The 23,513-nt window shown below is 37.0% G+C and overlaps 1 protein-coding gene across 2 annotated transcripts in view; it reads right to left on the reverse strand.

Moving 5' to 3' along the window:
• Window positions 1-23,186, reverse strand: part of GRIN2B (glutamate ionotropic receptor NMDA type subunit 2B) — a 661,880-nt gene extending 638,694 nt beyond the window's left edge. Inside the window, exons 1-2 of one of the 2 annotated variants that reach the window (XM_031938228.1) lie at window positions 23,066-23,186; window positions 20,987-21,424 (exon numbers count right to left, since the gene is read on the reverse strand). The gene's annotated coding sequence lies outside the window, so the exon portion shown is untranslated. Of the gene's footprint in view, window positions 1-20,986; window positions 21,425-22,358; window positions 22,770-23,065 lie in introns of those variants that run through there. The other variant, XM_031938229.1, reaches the window with a different exon arrangement.
• Between the last annotated feature and the right edge of the window lie 327 nt (window positions 23,187-23,513).

Genomic DNA, 23,513 nt, shown 5'->3' on the forward strand with positions numbered 1-23,513 from the left:
TACCTGACTCACTGAAAGCTTTTCCTACAAGGCACTGAATAATGTGCTGTTCCTGTACAGTATTTGGGCTATATATTGTGCCTCACTCTCAATCCATAGTCAAGTCAATTGTTTTCTTTACTATGTACATTTCCTTATTATCTTTTACACTTCTTCCAGACATCCACCCAGTTATCCAACCAGCCATCTCATTATCTGCCTATTGTCATTGTCCTGCTCCTTTCCCCCTGGACCTCTGCTCTCCACCAGACCTTATAGGTGTACCTCTATACCCAGGACTTGCAAAATACCCAAGTCCCTCAAGAAATTAATACAATTGGTTAGATCAGACTTAATTTGTGTGAAAAGTGGTCTGTAATTTTGCTCATAAAGTTTCTGATTTTCCCTTGGCAGATAGATTCCTAAATATTTTATAGTATCAGTAGTTACTTTAAATGGAATTTCTCTTTGTAACTCTGACTGTTGGATTTTGTTAGTGATATATAAGAATGCTGATGACTTATGTGGGTTTATTTTATAACCAGCAACTTTGCTAAAGTTGTGGATTATTTCTAATATGAATATTATGGAATATTTGGAATATTACTGTTCTGTAAGAAATGACCAACAGGATGATTTCAGAAAGGCCTGGAGAGACTTACACAAACTGATGCTGAGTGAAATGAGCAAGACCAGGAGATCATTATATGCTTCAACAACAATACTATATGATGACCAGTTCTGATGGACCAGGCCATCCTCAGCAAGGAGATCAACCAAATCATTTCCAATGGAGCAGTAATGAACTGAACCAGCTATGCCCAGAAAAAGAACTCTGGGAGATGACTAAAAACCATTACATTGAATTCCCAATCCCTATATTTATGCACACCTGCATTTTTGATTTCCTTCACAAGCTAATTGTACAATATTTCAGAGTCTTATTCTTTTTGTACAGCAAAATAACGTTTTGGTCATGTATACTTATTGTGTATCTAATTTATATTTTAATATATTTAACATCTACTGGTCATCCTGCCATCTAGGGGAGGGGGTGGGGGGGTAAGAGGTGAAAAATTGGCAAGAGGTTTGGCAATTGTTAATGCTGTAAAGTTACCCATGCATATATCCTGTAAATAAAAGGCTATTAAATAAAAAAAGAAAGAAAGAAATTAATCCACTATTTTTTGGAGCCCCCATCCTAGAACCATGGTCCATTTATTAGTAACTAGGTATGTACAAGCTAACCACTTAGCCTATTATATCTTCTATATAGACACCAGGCCAGGTTTCAGTCTCACTTCCATCTAGCCATCCACTCAAGCTACCTCACCATTTACCTGCTACTATACATGTTCCCCTCCCCATCTTATCCAACTGAGCAGGAACAAGGAAATCCCAAGAGCCTATTATTTTTGGAGGTCTTATCCTGTGTGCACTTAGCTTATAGTCCTTTATTTTTCATGTCTCTGAAGAAATCACAAAAATATAAATATAAAAAGTACCTCAATGATTACATGGGTCCACCAATCCTGAAAAAAATCCTTTCTAAAATAACTCCACACCAAATGGTAATCCAATCTCCATTTAAAAACTTTTAATGAAGAGGAAGCCAATACGTTCTAAGAAATCACGTTCTATTGATTCAAATTTATAAGAATTCAAGTCATTCTCTAATTGATAAATGGAAAAAGATATGAACAATTTTAAGACCAAGAAATTAAAACCATTATGAAAAAAAATGCTCTAAGTCACTATTGATTAGAGAAATGCAAATTAAGAACTCTGAGGTATCACTATGCATCTCTCAGATAGTCTAAGACGACAGGAAAAGATACTGATAAATGTTGGAGGGGGTATGGAAAAATTGGAACCTTAATATATTGTTGGTGGAGTCGTGAACTGATCTAACCATTCTGGAGACTATTTGGAACTATGCCCAAAGGGCTATCAAACTTTGATCCAGCAGCGTCTCTACTATGTCTGTATTCCAAAGAGATTACGAAAAAGGGAAGAGGATCCACATGTGCAAAAATGTTGTAGCAGCCCATTTTGAAACTGGCAAGGAGCTAGAAACCGAGTGGATGCCCAACAGTTGGGGAATGGCTGGATAAGTTAAGGAATATTAATATAATGGAATATTATTGTTCTATAGGAAACAATCAGCAGGATGATTTCAGAAAGGCCTGGAGAGACTTTCATGAACTGATGCAAAGTGAGTAGAACCAAAAGAACATTGTACATAGCAACAAGAAGATTATATGATGATCAATTCTTATGGACTAGCTCTTTTCAACAATGAGGTGATTCAGGCTAATTCCAATACACTTGTGATGGAGAGAGCCATCTGCACCTAGAGAAAGGACTATGGGAACTGAATGTAGATCACAACATAGTATTTTCATCTTTTTGTTGTTGTTTGCTTGCTTGCTTTTATTTTTTTCTCATTTTTCCCTTTTTGATCTGATTTTTCTTGTGCAGCATGACAAATGTGAAAATATGAATAGATTGGATTACTTGCTTCTAGGGGAGGGAGATGGGCGAAAGGGAGAGAAGAAATTTGGAACACAAGGTTTTGCAAGGATGAATGTTGAAAACTATTTTTAAAATAAAAGGCTATTATTTTAAAAAGAAATCACATTTTAGTTTGGAAATCCCTAATTTGTTATGAAAATATTGCATCCATTATAATAATTTTTGATTCATTCCTTGTTTTCTAAGCAAACATGTATTGAATGTCAGACCTCTGTCATAGGGATCTAAAACACAAGACAAGTAAAGAATGATAAGAAGATTCCTATAGTTATTAACAAATACCAATTTGAGATGAAAGTGATAAAATCACCAATCACTACATACCACCAGTCTGGAATGAATGATATTCTGGAATATTCAAAGAATATTGATGTGATTGCTGAGTTGCAATCAAGATCTTAGAAAAACAAAGGACAATGGGGGAGATACCACAGGACCAGGGACATGCAAATTTGATAAATTATTTTAAGAAGGTAAACTTCAGAGTAGAAGCCAGTGAACTTAACTTCATTTCCAGGCAAAATTCCTACAATATATTGAAGAAATAATTTATGAGCACCTAGAATAAGAATCAAAGACCAGTTGGTCTTTCCAGATTTCTTGAGGTAAAGAATCAGAAAGACTAAGGGAAGCCAGGAAAGGTGTGTAGACATACATTTCCCCAAATCCCTGAAATTCCCTCTTTCTTTGCCCTTAAAGAGATTTCCTGCTGAAAAGTTTTTAGGTTTAGGGGAGCAAAGAACTGTACATCTCCATTCTGTTTGGGGTTTTCCTTCTGAGCAACTGGAGCACAAGGCCATATCATTGGTGCTGCTGTGGCAGCCAACTAGGGCAAAGGGAAGCAAGACGTGGGATTGTTCCCAGAGAACTGTGGGTGTCTGCAGAGCAAACCTAAAGCAGACTGACTGGAGTAGATTAGAGACTTGTGAGATGAGAATACCATGAACCACAGGCACAGCAAAAGCAAACAGTGCCAACCCCAGCACTTCTCCAGCCCTCATTTTCTCAAAGAAGCTGCCAAATTGGTGAATTCTAAAACTTGCCAAAATGTTTCTTTTTTTCCTCCATTTCATGCTCTATCTTATTTATGAAGACAGAATGAGAGCCTTTGTTAACTGATTAACTAAAATACAGGTATTTTAAGCCAACAGTTTTTCCTGATCTACTGATCTAATTAACATTAAAGAAAAAAAGGAAGGAAGGAAGGAAGGAAGGAAGGAAGGAAGGAAGGAAGGAAGGAAGGAAGGAAGGAAGGAAAAAGAGGAAAGATAGGAAGGAAAGGAGGGAGGAAGGAAGAGAGGGTAGAAAGGAAGGGAGGGAGGAAGGAAGGGAGGAAGGAAGGATAAGAAGGAAGGGAAGGAGGAAGGAAGAGAGGGTAGGAAGGAAGGGAGGGAGGCAGGAAGGGAGGGGAGGAAGGAAGGAAGGGAGGGAGGGAGAGAGGGAAGGAAAGAGGGAGGAAGGAAGGAAGATAAAAAAAGAACAGAAGAAAGAAAGAAAATTTGAACCTCCTACTTTAAGTTTAAAAAAAATGAAATAAATACAAGATGAGAAAGACATAGATAGATAATAGTTGATTTCAAAAATAAAACTATTTTTGGTGGCCTACTAATTATATGAACCAATAGAGTAACATGGCAACCAAAAAAACTAATCTTATTTTAGGCTACATGTACAATGAATTAGATTGTATAATAGATTTAGAACTAATAAGATCTTAGCGATCACAAAGAACAACCCTCCAATTTTCACGTGAGGAAACTAAGACCCAGAGAAGTTAACAACAAAGAAGTCATATCATAGTAAGTAGCCAAGTTGAGTAAGAATCTAAGTTCATTAACTCCAAACCCAGTGTTCTTTTTCTTAAAAAATAATCCTATACCTCTTTGGTGAACAGGATAATAGGTACAGGAGTCACAAGCCACAGAGGAAATCCTAACTATTAATACAGTAATTATAGGGTGATGAGTGAAGATGTCACCCATTTGACCTTTAATTATCTAGTTTTTCATGTCATTTTTTAAAGTATTGATGTCTAGCCACACCTATTTGAAGCGCTATCCTGTGGAAAAAGACTCAGACTTCTTCTGGAGACAGACTTAGGAGCAATGAATAGAAGTTTAGACACAAATTCTATCCTGATGTTTAAAACCAAAAATCAATTTTATAATAATTAAAACTTTCAAAAAATGGAATGGAAGTATTGGATTATACAACACTGAATATCTTCCATCATAGGGTGAATGATTCCTTGTCAGAAACGTTGGAGATGTGATTGATCCTTGTTCAGATATGGATTGGATTAGATGGATGGCATTGTCTATGAGACTTTGAAAAGTGTATTATCTACAAAACCCAGAGATCACTGGCTAAAGTCTCTGCCAAATGCAACTCTTGCATATAGTGTATATGTATATAATTCCTGAAGAATTATATGTACCATAAGTGGCTAGCATACAGAGCTACAATACACCTAAATAAATGTACAAAGTATTCAATTCTGATTCAATTCCAGATAAGCATTTACTTTTTCTTTAGCTCTTTTCTGCAACAAACCTTAACTGTCTGGACGTCACATTTTCCTCCTCTTCTTTGCTAACAGTTATTCTGAATTCTTCTTAAATCAAAGAACAGATGAAAACTAGCCTCTCTTAACAGTGTTACCTACATGGAAAAGTAATTCTATTTTAGTAACCTGGATGGTTTTTGCCCAAGGCTCTGAAATTTGTTTTATTCTTCTTCCTCAAAATTATTTTCAGACTTTTAAATAAGATTTGTTACTGTTTGTTTTATAGATAAAAATCACAGAAATTTAGACAATAATGCAGAAGATGTGCACTCGCAGCCCACAATTGCAAGCCTGTTACTTTGTCTCCTGAACAGCTATCTTCCTGCCATTGTTCCCACTCGTCTCCACCCAAACTTTCTCTAGTGTCTTTTCCTAAAGATGAATAGAGACTAATGATTAAATATAGAATATTTCTAATCTATTAACCTATGGAGATAAGGGTTATGAATAAGCTCTATATAAAACATATACAAACCAAAGGTGTGTTATTATACATTTTATACCTATATTTTTATTGGTGGGGCAGCTAGATGGCACAGTGGATAAAGTGCCAGGCCTGGAGTTGTCACATTTTATACCTGTAATTGGCTCCAGGCAAGTTGTTTAACTCTGTTTACCTCAGTTTCCTCATCTGTAAAATGAACTAGTGAAGAAAATGGCAAAAATAAATAAATAAATAAAAAGCCTGCAGTATTTTTGCCAAGAAAATCCTAAATGGGATCATGAGAAGTCAAATAGAATTGAGCTGAACAACAATAGTTTTTATTAGTATGTACATACATGCTTTCACTTCACTAACATGAAGAATTTCTAGTATGGAAACTGTCATAGGTAAGAAATTTCTGGGTAAATTTATAGTCTTTTAGAATTGTCTAGGTCACTGAGAGTAAACGTTTTTCCCATGATCATAAAGCTTCTAAGTGTGAAAGATAAAACATGAATCCAGATCTTCCTAATTGATTCTAAAACTGGACCTTTGAGGACTATGCCATGGTATCTCTCAAACTCATTTATCTAATAAAAAAAATGTTAAAGAGAAAACTAAGGCATGGAAAAGATATTCACACTTCAATACTTCAATAGGTGAATTGAATTTTAACTATTAAAACTATTAAAAAAACAATGCCTTAAGGGATAAAAGATGTTTGATATTGTTAAATGTGATTACAAAAATCATCTTAATAAATACAAGATGGAGAAAGAACAGATGGGCATTAGTTGTTCTGAAAGAGACCTGGGATTTTTAGTGGCCTATAAGCTCAATATGAGAATCAGCAGCATAACATGGCAGTCAAGAAAGCTAAAACAATCTGAAGGGAGATCGTGTTTCCAGTAATAATCTCATTATGCTGAGTTCATAAGATTTCATCTAAAATATTGTGTTCAGATTTGGGTGCTATACGGTAAGAGGAATATTGATAAGATGGAGAGAATTCAGAGGGTAATCAAAATGGCAAAGGCCCCTGAATTCATGTCTTTTGAGCATCAATTAAAGAAAATGGTCATGTTAAGCCTGGGGAAGAAAAGATTCTGGGAAACATGGTAACTGTCTTCCTGTATTTTAAGGGATATTATTGGAGAATGGGTTAGATTCATGTGTGTATTTGTTTCACAGAGTAGAATCAGGAGCAGTGGATGGAATTTGTAAAGAGGAAAAATTACCAAAAAAAAATCTCAGGAACACTTTTAACAATGGGCACTGTCCAAAAGTAAAATGCACTACCTTGGGATGGATGACTGCTTGTTAGGTGTGTCTTAATGTGAATTCTGTTTAGTAAAGGTTGGACTAGATGGTCACTGAGGTCCCTTCAGAGTTGCAAATTCAACTTGTCATTTGCTTCAGCTGTATACTTTGAAAGAGTATTACTTTAAAAGACAAGAATTAGTCACTTTGGAAAAAAGAAAAACAAAAACCCCAGAATTTGGTGAGAACACAATTTCTTTTTATTCTAATAAGATGAGAGTCTAAAGTTAGAGATGAAAGATTTTAGCAGGTGAGTGAGAATTGTCAGGATAATTAGCAAAGCAAAGACATAAGCCAAGTCCTGTATGTAGAAGAACAGAAGACAGTGATTTATGGTGAAATTAACTGCTCATCTTTTATCAGCACCAAATTAAGATAGGAAGGTTAAGTAGAGCTTTTTAATAGTTTTGTGGCTTTAATTCTCCAGTTTAGACAATGTTACTATTTGCCAGAAGCAAACGCATTCCTACTAGTCTACAAACAGAAAGGATCCAAATAAGAGCTATTTTAGATTAAGACCTAAATTAGACTCTGTTTATAGCTCACCCTGCACACAACAGCAAACACCTTTTTTCCTCTAAGTGCAAATCTCAACAGAATGAAAAGTGAAAGAGATGCATTTTTCTAGTGCTCATCTTCAAAGTACTCTTATCAACTCTGACTACTCAGATTGCACCTTTTTGCTTGAACCTGTCAGTACACACTGCTTTGCTATTCAGTTATATACACACAGCTTCCTTAATAACTATGTCCAGCTGCTGTGAAATCCCTGCTATCTTACTGTGGGATCCATTCATGAGTTCCAAGGCTATGGATCTTAAATTGGGGAGGCAACACACAACAATAGACAGAAAGTTGGGCTTGGAGATGGGATAACCTGGATCTAGCATTTACTTGCTCTGTGACCATGAGCAAATCATTCAATCCTTATAAGCCTCGAGGTTTTGAATTGTTTTTTTTTTATTTCATTTATAAAATGGGGATATAACAAGTGAATTACCAGCCTCATAGGTTTGCTATGAGAAAAGTACTTTATAAGTCTTAAAACACCAAATAATTATAAAGTACTATTATATCTGGAGCTAGAACATCTGTATTAAATACTGCAACATTCCAATTTTGCAAATAGACGTAGAGAGGTGGTAAAGAAGATGAATAGAATGGTCAATGAAAACTTTAAAAAAAATTTCCACCACAAAATTAAATATGAGGCTTGAGCAAAGATTTAGTATTCTAGAAGTGAGGTATGGTTGAAAGAACATTAAAAACAACCAATCGACATTTATTAAGTACCTACTAGATGTCAGGCACAATACTGAGGTCTAGGGTTTAATTCTGTCTCTTAAAACATATTAGCTTTTTGACACTAGGGAAACTACTTATCTTCTCTGTACCTCAATTTCTTTATCTATAAAATGGGGATAATCATACTTATTCATATTATTATAAGGACTATGCCTGCTTTATAGGCTATAAAGGAGTATATAAAAATGAGTTAATGTTTTGTTGCTCTTGTTCCTTCTCTGAGCCTGCTTTTAAATAGCCATTTTGATGTTAACTCAAAAGTCACCCAAATTATAATGATCTATTCCTCAGGTAACAAAAAAAATCTTCTCTACAGTTTTGGAAAGCTAGTTGAGAGGCAAGACAAAGCATAAACATGCAAGATTTAGTCAAGTTCCTCCTATATGCCCAATTCCTTTCCATCATCAGTCATTGTGAAACATTTATTGGGCATCCACTGTATATATAGCACTGTGCTGGATATTGAGAATACAAAAAGGTAGACTTTGACCTGCAAAGAAAAAACAAGAATTATACACAAACAGATAAAGAACAATATGAGGAAGCAAAAGCCTAATTGGTAGTTTTTCCTAATCCAATCTAAAAGGTCACTTCCTTTCTAGCCAATGATGACTCCTGGGAGTGGGGAACCTTAGCTCTTAATGCAATTTGGCACAGAGGTTAAATATTTCTGCCACTTTTTCTCCCAGGTAATCAAGTAGGGAACAGGGGAGATGAGAATTCTCTCTAGTCTTGTTCAGAATTGTGCAGGTTCTGGACTAAGCCCCTTTTATCCCTAATTCAGAAACAAACTCTAAGAATTTCTTAGTGCAGTTCAAGAAAGAGTCACTAACCACAAGTATGCAAACATATTTCTACAGAATTCACAGGGTTTTGCACAAAAACAGAGGTGAGTATGGAAAAAATTCAGGTCATTGTCCAGATATTTTCTATACATAATGAAAACTATATGGATAATTTATGACTGAATGAGCTGTTCTATTCCCTTCCAGATATCTGCTATGTATATCTATGCCTAGAATAGTCATCACCAACCTCACTTGGAGAGCAAAGCCATGTTCAGGACAATCCAGAGCAATTATTCTATTCATAATGTCTGCCTAGAACTGTCCCCAAAGAAAAACGAATGATTTCTTTTATAGATAGCATAGTTATTTATACAAACATTTTTTTAATGTATCTCCCCTTTACTACAGTTTGGTTGTTCCTTTTTTCAAAAAGAAGTTAAAGGGTATAATAAATAAGCCGTCCAATAATCAACGTTTAAAATTCCTGTCAGAGAATAAAAGCATCCTAATACTTTGAAACCTCCTCTTGCTCTTCAGTTTTCAGCAGTCCTTGCATTGAGAAGGAGGTGAACAAGACTGGCAAATTTCAACCGACACTAAGATAAATGTCCCATTCCCTATCCTTCATCAGTCAATCAGAGTCTTCTTACCCAGCCCAATTTATTAATAGGTTTCTTCTATTTACCATGGTACAAAGGGGTAGACTGTACCATGGTACTGTAACTATTAACTGTGAGTTACTGACAAAGTTACATCAAAGAGAGGAGAGGTCTAAAGAATGCAACAGCTGTTACCCTGTGACAAAGTAGAATCACTGCCCAACCCTCTGGTTTACCTTCTACCTAAGACTCAAGCAGCTCACAATACAATCTTTTCTATGGAGCCTGAAAGAAGTGATATAATAGAAAGATCACTGGATTTGCATTCAGAAAACCATAGATTAAATCTTAGTTCTTCTACTTACTATCTCTTTGATCTCACACAAATTATTGAATTTCCCCAAACCTGTTTCTTTTATCCAAATGAATGTATTGTACTATATGATTTTCTAAACTCCCTTAAAACTGTATTGCTTATATCAAACTGCTTGCCTTCTCAATGAGAAAAGAGGGGAAGGAGAAGAGAGAGAGAGAATTTCGAACTCAATTTTAAAAACAAATGTTAATATTTGTTTTTACACGTAATTTGGGAAAAGGAAAGCAAAATGTTAAATACATATCAAGGATATCTTTGACAAAAAATGAGAAAGAGAAAAATTATCAAGATTTCACAAATGAGTCTCTACAATTTACTAAAAGATACAAAGAATACTTGATCTCAACACACTTATTAATTTTTTATTTCAAATGATCCTTTGGTCAGTGAAATGAGACACAGCCATAAGGCTCCCTGACCCCAAAAGAATCTCTCAGGCATATATTTAGGTTTATACAATCTACTTTGATAAATGAAACAGCAGCAATAACCCTATTATTAATAGGGTTAATAACCCTATTATTAATAATTAATTGGGTAAATAACCCTGATTATTAATATGAAATCAGGCAGAAAAAGGAATATGGATGCTCCTGAAAAGCATTTACTACTTCAATAGATTCTGTACAAAGCCCCCAAATGAAAAATTCCCTATGAATGATGAGGTACTACAGATGCTGCATTGTGCTGATCCCCACAGAGCCCCCAAATATTACTGAGACACATGTTTAAATCAACCATATAGCTCTAACAATCCATGCAGGGAAAACATAATGGATCAAAAATCTCTCTATTGTCAAAATACTGTGATAAAGTAAGACAGTCAGTCCCTAAAGTTAGTACAGTGTCACATAATTCTGTAAGCATTATTTCAGATTATTTCAGATGGACAATAATTTCGGCCTGGAATTAAAAGTGAAGGAAAAAATGGATTGCATTTCATTTGGAAAATTGATTAGTGTTTTTTTTAAATGATCCAACACTACACAGTGTGTGTGTGTATACATATATATGTTATATATATATATATATATATATATATGTGTATATATATATATTAGAAAATCTACATGATAGATGGACATGGATAGATAGATATACAAATAGATATGGAAATAAAGATACAAGTGTAAATGAAAATATATTTATAGGAGGAGAAAGGAAGGAGGAGAGAGACAGAGAGAGGGAGAGAGAGAGAGATAAAGACAGAGACAGACAGAAAGAGAGAGAAATACTATAGAAATTAAAATAGAGGAAAGGAATTAACTGCATTGCATTGTGAAAACTGTGTAGAATTTTGATAATACAACACTATACCCCAGGATACTGAATGACTATATCTATAAACAGAGAGAGAGAGAGAGAAATAGAGAGAGAGAGAGAGATTAGTATATACATATCTGGATAAGATAAATAAATGGGTAGATTACATGTACTGATAGATATATAAGGATATAGAAATATAGATGTATAGATATATCCATAAAGATAATAATAGATTAGAGGTAGATCTGGGATAAGCACTATAGATACAAAAAGATTTGGGCCCAGAATTTAACAGAAGGAAGAAAGTTGGCTATATTACATTTAGGAAAATACCACTGTGTTTTTCAAGAGCCAGTGTAGCACCCCAGCACAAAATACCATCCTTTTAATGAAAATTTCCTGGCAATATTCCATTCTCTGAAGAATCAAAGTTGCATATGAACCAAAGGCCAACAATAAGATGCATGTTCAACCCAAGTAAGATGCAGCTCATACTGAACGATGACTAAGATGTAAGGTGTCTTAAGGGATATCACTGAGAAAATGTATGATCAGAAAAGGAGGGGAGGCCAATTATGAGAAAAGTTTAAGGACTACAGCAATAATCAGGAAATATTTAAGACATAAAAAGACTTCCATGTTTATAAGTGGATCTGTAGAAGAATATGGACAAGAATCACTTAGGAAGAAATGGCATGGATGGATTATAACATACAATGGAAGGAATATCCACACTGGTAAGGTTATAGTCCCACTGAAGTGTTGAACGTTGATAGTTACGTCACTGAATACATTTATCCATAGATAAAATAAATTATGTATGTGTGAATCTATGTGTCTCTCTGTGTTTGAGCAGACACAAAGAATTTGTTTTGAAGGCAGAAGCTAATGTGACATCTTAACTTAAAAAATACATTTATACAAGCTTTAGCTAGGAATGTGAGTTACAAAAGAAAGTGCAAGGGGAATAATAGGTTCACTTAGTTATGTGAGGGATCAGAGATAAGTTGGCTATAAATTTCCCCTACAATTCTCCTTCCCCTAACAATTTATTATATATTTCTTCAACTCTTCTATTTAAATTCACCCTTACAAATAAGAGAAATAAACTCCTGAGATTTTCTACACAAAGATTAAGGAAAAATATAAAGCAAAATATGCCTTCTTGACATTTTTACCTAAAGAAAGAAATGTGAGGGCTGGTTCATGGGAGAATATGCCACAGAACTTTATCTATGCATATATACAGTGTAATTTATCTTTTTGAAGTCAAATCACAATGCCAAAAAGTCAATTGTTCTAAACCTCAAATTGTGCTCATTTTAGATCTGTGCCATGTGTGTTTTTCTAAACTGACATGCTCTGAGACTCAAATCTGTTATTGTTCTTACAGAATCACGTTTTAGAAAAGATTTTTAGCCCACAGAGGCCCACAGCTTCTGTCCATTTGTAGCTTGTGATATCCTCACACAACCTCACCTCAGTCTCCTTCCCCTTGTCCCTAAAAATATTACCACATTACATTCCTCTGATTTCCCAAACCATTTGGTAAAAACCTAAGAAATCCATGATTCTTTGCATATATATATTTGTACTTGTTCCTGATATTAATGAGGTAAATAAAAACGATGCACAAATAACTAGAGAAAGAGAAAGGAGGAGGAACCAACAAAAAAAAAAGGGAGCAAAAGGAAGTAGAAAATGAAATACAAGTAAACACATCCATCTCAACCACATTCTTCCACCACAAAGATAGAAGTTATTTTAACTAACTAACTGTGACATTTTTCCAGAGTCAGTCATCCTCAAACATGGACATTCTCCTATTTAAATGAAAAAAATAAATAAAACCTTCCAAAACATCGGGGCAAGAACAGATTAAATCATAAATGGCCTATCTTAGTAAGAAATCTTCATAAAGTTTTTCTAGAAAACCTTCAGCCCCATTCTCTCTAGGCACTACCATCTATATTTACAAAGAATGACTGAACTTCAGCAACCTTGACCTTCACAGCAAAGGTGGCAGAAAGATTTTTAATATTATGTTAAATATTCTATAAGTATGGCATTTTTCACATAAATAACTAATTATTTTTATTAGTAATGGAGTACCAATATTGTATAAACAGATACTCTCCAGATAATTCAAATTACCCAGGAAGGGTAAACTAAACCTAGTGACAAACTGTAAGTCTGTTGACTGAGGATTATTATAGCTAAGTTTGGAAATGTTTATCATCACCATGATGGCCACAGAAGGATAAATGCTTCAACTAGGAATCAGGAAAATCTGAGTTCAAATACAGCCTCAGTGTGTAGTCCTGTGTAAGTCATTTCTGTTTGCCTCAGTTTCTTCATCTGTAAAATTGGGATGATAATAGCATCTACCTCCTAGGGTTGTAGTAAAGATTAAATGAGATAAATAAATATAAAGCTCTTAACACAATACCTGACATATAGTAAATGCCATATAGATGTTAGCTATGAAATGTTAATTAGCCATAATTACACTTCCAAAACCATTTACTAAGTTACAGAGAGACCGTGATCTGCCTTTGTGGAGGGAGTAGCATAACCACAAAAATATAAATCATTATGTATGAAAGTAAGTGGCAATATTTCTGAATTAGGAGTTACAGGATTTTTTGGTTGTAGTTACAACTCTTCTACTATCTATGTGGCATCTGATGCATCACTTTTAGCTCTAGTTTAAGGAGACTTTCAGCTCTTATTTTCTGTGACCCCTTCTAATATGGAACTTTGAAACTCCTTTCCAACCAAGAACAATTTTCTAAAATCAAAATCAACTCTCTGTAATTTTACTTTCAGTTTAAATATCAATGTCCCAAAGATGGATATAGAGCAAAAGAATATACTAATAGACAACACATTGTTATCTACTTTATGATTCTAAATACACAATGGGCATACAGTCCATGTCATCATTAGCAACCAGGGGTATAGAAGTAAAACGCATAAGCATCTTAATCATATTTGCTCAACAGTCCTATTACTTTCTTTTTCTTTACTCTTAGTGAAGCTCCCAGTTACAAGTGAATATTCTCTTCTTGAGGATTTTCCTTGAAAACATTGAAAATGTAAAATATTCATTAGAAAATTCTTTTCTTTTATATTTACTTACAGCCCCCCAAAAAATATTCACATCTAGAAACACTTAGAGATCCTTTCAAATATAGAACCTACATGTCCTTCAATGAGATGGTGTAGCGCAGCAGTATTAAACTCAGAAACAAAAGCCCACTAGACTTATATACAGATCCTTGCAAGCACAAATTGACTTAGAAAATCTCATATTAACATTGTTGTTGTCATCATTGTTGTCCAAGCACCTCTACTAATCAAGACTTTTTGTAATCCCTTTTGGAGTTTTCTTAGCAAAGATACTGGAGTGGTTTCCCATTTCCTTCTCCAGCTCATTTGAGGGATAAGAAAATTGAGGCAAATGGGGTTAAATGACTTGCCCAGAATCATACAGCTATCAAGTCCTGATTACATACCCAAAATTCTATTCACTTAGTCTTCTAGCTGTCACTAATGTTAGCTATGTTTTGTTATCTTTTTGTTAACTTTGTCAACTATTTCCCAGTTACTTTTTAATCTAGTTCTGATTACACGTGGAAGTGTTGTATGCTGTATGCAGTCCACAGGCTACATGTTTGATACCTCTGGGATAGAGGTGGCCTCAAAGTCAAGGAAACCTGGGGTTAATCTCACCTACTAGCTATGTGACCCTGGGAAAATCACTTAAACATTCAGTATTCTAGTCAACTAAGACTATAAATGGTACAAAAGGTGTTGGCAAAGGGAATCTTCTCACCTGAGAGTTCCTTAAACCAATGACAACATGGATCTGATCCCTTTCCTACCTGTGTGCTTTTTGATGATGGTAGCAGAGATCAAGTTTTTATTTTGTTAAAAAAAAGAAGATGATTAATTCCACTCAAATGTCCATTATGGATAAGATTAAATTACATAATATAATTATTACTTTATCAATTTGGCCCCTCATGCATAAGAATATTGTACCAGTCTACTCAGTCATCTAACCACTGCAGCTATGTATGTCAACCCACATTCTCCCTCCTTTTCCCTCCTTCCATAAGTTCAATCTCTTTTTGCTCTTATCACACACAACTATACATCATCCAGGCCCTTTATATCTTGCTTTATTAATAAGACTCTCCAAACCTTTTTTTTAATTTTTTATTTATTAAATTTTTAGTTTATGGAATAAAATAAGCATTTCCATAACATAATATAATAAAAAAGATGATTGCATATGAAACTGTAAATCTATTGTGTACAACTATTTCTTTTCAATATATAATAGTTATCATGTATATTTCATTTTTTTACTTCCCTTCCTCCCATTACCCCCTTTTTAAGATAAAAAATTTTCTCCTTTTTAAGAAGAAAGCTTCTAATTGAGCTTTATACATTGTCTTTCCCATTAGAAGGTCAGCTTTTTCTTTTGCATGCCTGGAATTGAATCTCCAGCAATCAGTACACAGCACCTGACATTAGTAAGTCCTTACCAAATATACTAACTGGCTAGCTACTTACATATCAATCTAGCTTTATTCTTTGTTAGCAAAAGCACCTGTCTTCTTGCCCTTTTGTTTTTTTTTTACTTCAAAATTTCAAAGACCTGTTGGTTAGATGACATGAGCATTCGGTCAACTGACAAATTGTGACTCATTTACAAGTTGCATGTGAGTGTCTTTATGAGCTGCTTTGGCAAAAAAAAAATTGTCACCCTCTGGCCATTCTGGCTATGAACCCCTTTAAAGGCAGCTAGATTGTTCCTTTAACAACAGATTGTAGACTGTCACTCAGCCTGTACACAAAGCCTTTCCAGCTTCATAGGTAAGACCTTCCAAAGCCTGTATACCACTGGAATAGCTCCTGAGAACTTAAGATCAATTCTAATACTCAGTGAGGTATCAAAATAGAACCCCATGGAGTTGGAAAATAGACGAAAACCAAGACTCGAAGTTTCTCTCTGCTGAAGGGTTAAAAGCGCACTTTGCAAGTAAGCTGATAGACAGTAGCTAGATCAACTTTTTGGTGACAATTCTTCTCTCCAATCACTGCCCTGATGATGTTCCCTTCCTATACATAGCTATCTGCATGTGAGTTTAAGAGCTGAAATCCTAGAAGGATCCCAATAAAATTATTTGGGTGAAGGGGTGGTAGGGAAAGCACAGATGGAAGAATGAGCAAGGTTAGGTAGGAGGGGAGTACTCTCTCACATAACCATCCTCCTGGGATAAGGAAATATCAAGGAAGCTGCTATCATCCCATCAGAAGTCACCGTTCCCAATCTGAAAGAAAACCAAGCAACACCAAACAGTGCTAATAGGAACTCTTTTTATTCATTTTTATTCCTTCTTTTTTCTGATTTTTCCCTTACTTTCTTTCTTCTTCATCCATACAGCAGACATGCTCAGAAGAAGTGAGCCCTCTATCTCCAGAACAAGGTGCAAATTCTCCCTCTCTTGGATCCTACCTGCTTCGTTGCTATGGCCTTTGTTCTGATAGCTAGCAGTGAGGATCACTAAGTTGATAACACATTAATAATAGATTTCACAGACTTGTTTGGTTTTTTAAAAGGGATAAGATCCTCCATGAAGCAGATACATATGGAGGGAAAGAGAGAGATACAGAGTTAGAAAGACAAAAAGATGGAGACTGAGAGAGAAAAACATAGATATAGAGAGACAAATCCTGAGGAGACACAGAGATTCTGGATTCTGGAGAAAGACTTGCATGGGAAGCCTCTGTGAGGAATTATATGCAATCAAGGTCTAGCACCAAAAATAAAGGATAGATGGAATCTCAACAAAAGAGGTGGGGGAGGGGTAGAATATGGCTAGATAAGAGACAGAAATGTCTAGCCTCATTTAGATATGGGGAGAGGTTATCCTGTCCATGGAGCCCAAACAGGGAAGAAGCAACAAGACAGCACAGAACCAGGTTCACTGGGAAGTAACCCAAATCTATCCCTTCAATGGCACCATGAGTCATGGGTGGGTATAAAATGAGAAGAAAGGTTGGTTGGATCCTCCAAAGGAAAGAGATAATATACTTCAGACAAAAGCAGAAAGTTTTACTGACAGGCAAGGGGCTCACTTTTGAGTCTATTCTATACTTTCTGTCACACTATCATAGATCTAGCACTACTATCTGTTCTTTGATAATGGTGACAGAAACCAAATTTTTATTTTACTAAAAGAAAGAAACTTCTAAAAATCCCTAGGGGTGGGGGTTTTCAGTAAAACCCATGCCATATATCATCTCTGAATACAGATAAGCTCAAGGTCCACATATTAAATTTTAATGTTTTCCAGAGAAACTTAGTTCATGTAAAAATGAACCAAATTCTGGTGTTCTAAGGGGAAATCTGCACAAGCATATAAACCATAGAAATTATTGAGAGAGGCATCCACACTTAATGTAATACAAATGACACACAGTGTGTTGCACACCCATCATAACTACCCAAAATGAAATGCTAAAGAATCATCAAATGAAGATTTCCTACTAAGAGAGCCAAGAAGAAAGTTGAAATGTGAAAAAAAAAATTTGAATATACTAAGTCCTTCTTTTCACCTCTCAATGTCTATTAATCAACCAGGTATGTGTTTTGGTGTTCAGACCTCCATCACACTGTGCTATACCTGTGAGACAAAGAAGGTCATTGGAGTTACTACTCTTCCTTGAAATTCCTAATCCGGCTTTCCCTGGAAGATTTTCATGAAGAAAAAGTAAAAAAAAATAATTTTAACTTGGAAGCTACCATGATATTAATTTACCACAAAGTAAAAGGAAAATAAAGGCTCCCCCTCCTCTGTGTCACAGGCAAACATACCAAGAAGGAAGAAAGGCTTAGTTTCCTATAAATTTGTTTGAAATTCACATCACAGTGGCTTCCCAATTAAAATTAATTTTAACCACTAGCCTCATATCCTCCTCATGTAACCCATATTGTAAAGGGGGATGACAGGAGAAGCTGAGCCCAAAACTGAGCCCAGCCAGGAGAAATGAGGAGAACAATGTCACCAAACATCACAGAACCCCACTGAGTCACAGTCTCACAGAAAGCATCTTGGCATGAAGCCAAACACCTGCTTCTCACCAGTTTCTCCAAAATGTTTTTAGACTGAAGAAAAGGTATAGCAACCTGTTTGGTACCAGGGCCACTTAGCTAATGCGGAAGCAATTTCTCACATTAAGTCACAAACCCACTCTCCAAATGGAATTAGATGACCATCTCTCTTCTTGTTCTCTCCTCCCTCCTCTCCTACCTTTTTATTCTTTCTCCATTGCCTATTATTTAGGTCAACTGGTGATATCTACAAGCCTTTATTTCTTTTGGATTGTGGCAGTGGGATATCCAATGCACTTTAAAAAAAATAGAAACTCGAAAGAGTTAAGGATTTGGGGGTTGAGTGACCTAGGTTCTAAAGCCCTGATCCAGTATTTTCTACTCATGACTTTGGGCAAAAGACTTCCCTTCCCTTGGTCTATTTCTTCCTCTTCATAAAATGAAGACTTTTGACTACAAGATCCTAGATCTATACCTGAGTTACTCGCTTCATCCATGCTCCTCATTTTACAGATGAGGAAAGTGAATCCAAAGACTCTCTAATATTTCTTCCAGATCTACTTCTATAACCCTATATCTGTTCTTGATTCCCTCTGCAGTAAAGTATCTTTATCATCATCAATGACATCATCAACAAAGTGAGTGCCTACTATTGGTAGGATATAAGGCTAAGCACCAAGGAAGATGCAAAGAAAGCTATCTATGTCCATTCATTTTGTTTATACAGTCTTGGCACACAATATGTCATTCTCACCCAAATCATCATTTCTGCAGGGGAAAAAAAAACTCAATCATCATACTCGAAATGAGAAGAAGGATGTAAAATAATACAGATGTTCCTAAGAGAATAGCTAATTGCTGGATAAACTTCGCTGTTTACAGATAGAGTGAGAACATGGCTCAAAGTGGAATCCTACCTCTCCCTGGAAACAAAAGGGTGCTTCATAACCTAAGTACCAAAAATTCAAAAATATCAAAGCATGAAAAAATGGATCATAGCCATCCTCTTACTTCCCCCACTGTGGACAATAAGAAATTGCTACCTCCACTTCACGGAATCACAGAGTTAGAAGGGACCTCAAAAGTCATCTTGTCTAACCTATGCCTAAAAAGGAATTCCCTTCCATTTCTCACAATGGTCATCCAGTGTCTGCTTCCACATCGCCTGTAATGAGGAAAACTAACTATAAAATCATTAAATGCCTTTGGGTTTATTTAGACACATTTTTATCACCTTAAATAATTAAAATATTTTCAATAATTTAGTTTTAAGCATCTGCAAGGCCTTCAACTGCTTCTTGCACTATTCCAAAGTGTGGTATAAATTATGTCAAAGAAAAGGGTTAGATGGAGCTTTTTGAAAATATCAATGATGTTAAAGAATTAAAACTCATAATACTCTGAAAGGACAATTACTAACCAGTTATTATTATTTAAAGTTCTCTATCAAATACTGAATCTCAGAGTTTTGACATTTTTTTTAAGTTTAGGGTTGGACGACCTGAAGACCCAAGAAAGAAGCACCTACACTATTTATCACAACATGATCCTTCACTCTATGGGCAACCTGATTTCCTTTGGAGTTCAGTCTTGCATTTCATTAGTGACTAGCTAAGGAGAGATGAAGCAAGTGTTCCTCATTTCTTTCTTTACATATATGAATATAATACACAGTAACTAGAAGAACACTATCTTTCTTTTAAAATTGAATAGAGGAACATAATAATTAAAGGCTTTATTCTATTTTGAGGGCATAAGGCACATAGATCACACATCCCTTTGTTTAACACAAAGACTCACGTGTCAAATTATGCACCCCTCACACATGCACAGCATTTTAGAACTCTGCAACATAGCCATTTTGCAGGAGTGTGGAAGTAACAGTTTGCTTGGGGGATGTGTGTGTATAAATAGATGTGTAGACAGAAGGAGCCAAAAATAATAGCATATAAAATATAAATTAAGAACAAAATATTTTCTGAATGCATTTCTTCCCATAATTATCATTTTCACCTGTCTAAGAAGCAACCTTCCAAAGTGTGTTCTTGGGACCAACCTATTCTCCCACCTTGATCAGACCCTCTGCAATAGGCTTCCCAGCATCTCCAAGCCCAGGGTTAGTCCAGTGTTTAAATAAACAGCAGGTGGATTTTAGTTCAACAACCAAAATCATCCTTAACAGTCATTTTTTATTTTGAAGAAGGACATGGAGAAGAGGCAAAGAGGGAAGCATGGAGGTGGCAAAAGAGACAAAGCTTAAAAAAGGAAAGAATGTTTGATTTCCTATACCCCATAAAAATACAGATTAACCTATGAATGAATCAAAATGCCATTTACCTCAAAAATCACACAGGTCTCTCTGCCTTGTCTGTACACACCCTTCAGCCATCAAGTTCCTTCCTCTCCTCTCCACCTCAGTTTCCACCCCACTCCAAAAAAAAAAAAAAAAAAAAAAAAAAAAAAAAAAAAAAAAAAAAAAAAAACCTGTTTGATGAGGCAAGGAAGCAGTATGATTTTTTTCTCTAATTTTTTTTTTTTTTTTTACAAAACATCATTATTCCATTGTCCCTATTTTATATACCCTTTTAAGTAAGTCATATTCTGCCCTCTCTGGAAAAAAAAAACACTAGAAGAATTTAGAGAGAAGGATGAACAAAGAGTGATTACCACTAGATGAAGAAAAATAGAAATTTCTCTACCTTGGTTTGTAGAAGTAGAACCTCTATACGGACAGATTAAGGGAGTGAACATGTTGGGAGTATCCAGTCTCCTCTTCTTGCTTGCATATCCACATAAGAAAGATAAGGGAGAAATGAAAGAGAATTTAAAATCCAATTTAGCTGGGAAATTGTGGGGGAGTGGGTTAATCTTCTGGCTTGAGGTGATGCAAATTCAAAGAAAAAAATGATTCCATTCAAGGGTAATGCAGCGAAAGAAGAGGTTTTCCCAATGCAGAATCCAGAATAATTATTCCATTTCCATATGAGGTTAGGGACTGGATTTTAAAAAATTAAAGATTCTTCTAATAATTATGCTTTTGGTTTGCTGGAGCTTTAGAGGAGAAGGCTCTGTTTGGAGAAGCTGCAGGTCCGATCTGTTCCTCTGTGGAGCATGATTATTTCCAAGGCATCCCCTCCCTAAGGAGGGAAAAGAGGGGGTCAGTATTTTATTAGAGAGCGTACCAGGGATGATGACAAAATTGCATCCCCCAAAAAAAGATATCAAGTCGTTTTAGGAAGAAAAGGGGGGAAAGAAAACCCGCATTTCTCAACAGAGTGCACACGAGAAGAATTGAAAAACAGCTGGCACAGGTCTATAAATAATTCAGGAAAGGTCTCGCTATATTCCTGGGACAGGCAGGGATGGGAGGTAGAAAACCAAATCTGAATGAGAGAGCGTGAGCCACGACATAGCACCACACACTCACACACGCAGAAACACAATACACACTTAACTCGCTAGCAAGTGCGGTTCCCATCACCATCTGCATTGCTGCTGACATGTCTGTCTTTCTCTTCCCTTCGCCTCCAACAGCAGCGCCTCCTCCCACCCCGCTGTGTGGAATCGGGTTTTGACTGTGCACAGAATGTACATTTTGCATTTCTTGAAAGGGGCACACTGACACACACACACAGACACGCACACACAGGCGCGCACACACACACACACACACACACACACTCACGCAAGCCAGTGGTGCTGATGTGCGGACCACTGTGTTTCACCTGCAACGTGTCGATTGGACAGACAGATAATCGCAGCGCGTGGCTGTAGCCTCTGCCACCCGCTGACATCCCTCTCAGCTCCCGGGCGAGGGGGGGGGGGGGCGAGGGGGTGGGATTTAAAAGCATCTCCCACCCTCACCTCCAGCCCAAAGGAAAACCACACACACACACACACACACACACACACACACACACACTCCACCTAAAAAAGACAAGTTTGCATCCCATTTAAAGGCTTTCTCTGATACCCGCCTGGCTCCCGAGTTTCCTGCACCTGACCCTCCTTCCTTGCCGGCCACACAGACAGCCTTAAAGCCTGGGCAAGGGACTCCCGGCAAATACTGACCTATCCGCCGAGCGCCCGCGTTGCAACGACTCCGAATTCCCTGGGGTGGGGTGGCCAGCAAAGGTGGGGGGGGGGGAAGAGGAGGAGGAGAAGAAAGAGGAGGAGGAGATGGATGGATGGATGGATGGATGGATGGAGGAAGGGGGCGTTTAGGGTTCTCCTTTCCTGTAAAGCAGGATTTTAAAAAAAAATCCACCTCCGACGTTAGGAAGTTGAAGACTCTTCTTTGCAAATCCCAGAGCCAAGGGGTTCGGAAGAGATGCCGCTTATTGATCACAATCGATAACGATCAATAGCAATCACACCGACAGCCCCTTTGGAGATACCAATTCCAGTGATTTCCTGGAGGTGAAGAAACCAAAGGAAGTGATTGGGGTGGGGGGGAGGTGGAGAACCCCAGAAACCTTCCTTTCTCTTAAAAAAAAAAAAAAAAAAAAGGAGGGGGGAGTAGGAGAGGAAAAGACAGATTCCAATTGGCGATCCTAGGGGTGGGGGTGGGGTGGGGGTGGGAAGGGGCTTTGCAGAGCAACAGAAAAGAGGAGCAAGACAAGAAGGAAGAGTGAGGGACGGGGTAGTTATGGCCAAAAGGGAGGTGGGGGAGGAAAATACATCTGGGCTTGATTCATACTCAGGAACATAAAACACACATGCACACACACATACACACATGCCCACATACATACACACACACACATACACACCCCTACCTCTCACACACACAGAGGCTCTTGGGGCGGGGAACCCACGAAGCCAGAAAAGAAATCTCTTCTCTCGGTGTGTGTCTGTGCGCGTCTCCTCCTTGGAGACACCCCCACCCCACCCCCCACCCCCAAACCCCTCCACTCCTTCACTCCTATGGCTAAGACTCTGGCTGAGGCAGCTTCCAACGTCATGTACCAGGGAAGCGGGAAGGCAAGAGGCTGGTGGGGGCGGGGGGACGAAAGGGAAGGAGGGGCAGAGCTTAAGCCGGGCCCGTGGCGCCTCCTTCCGGCAGCAAGATGGAATCCAAGCCTGGGACTCTGGACTCTGGCCGCTCTCTCTCAGAAGAGGAGACCCGAGAAGCAGGTAGGGGAGAGGAGCTCGGTCTCCTTTCGCCCCGCGCTGCACTCGTTTCCAGAGCGCGCTCTTCAGAGGGATCTTAGGTCTGGAGAGAGA

The sequence above is a fragment of the Sarcophilus harrisii genome, chromosome 5 (genome assembly GCF_902635505.1).
Source record: "Sarcophilus harrisii chromosome 5, mSarHar1.11, whole genome shotgun sequence".
In the NCBI taxonomy this organism is placed as follows: domain Eukaryota; kingdom Metazoa; phylum Chordata; class Mammalia; order Dasyuromorphia; family Dasyuridae; genus Sarcophilus; species Sarcophilus harrisii.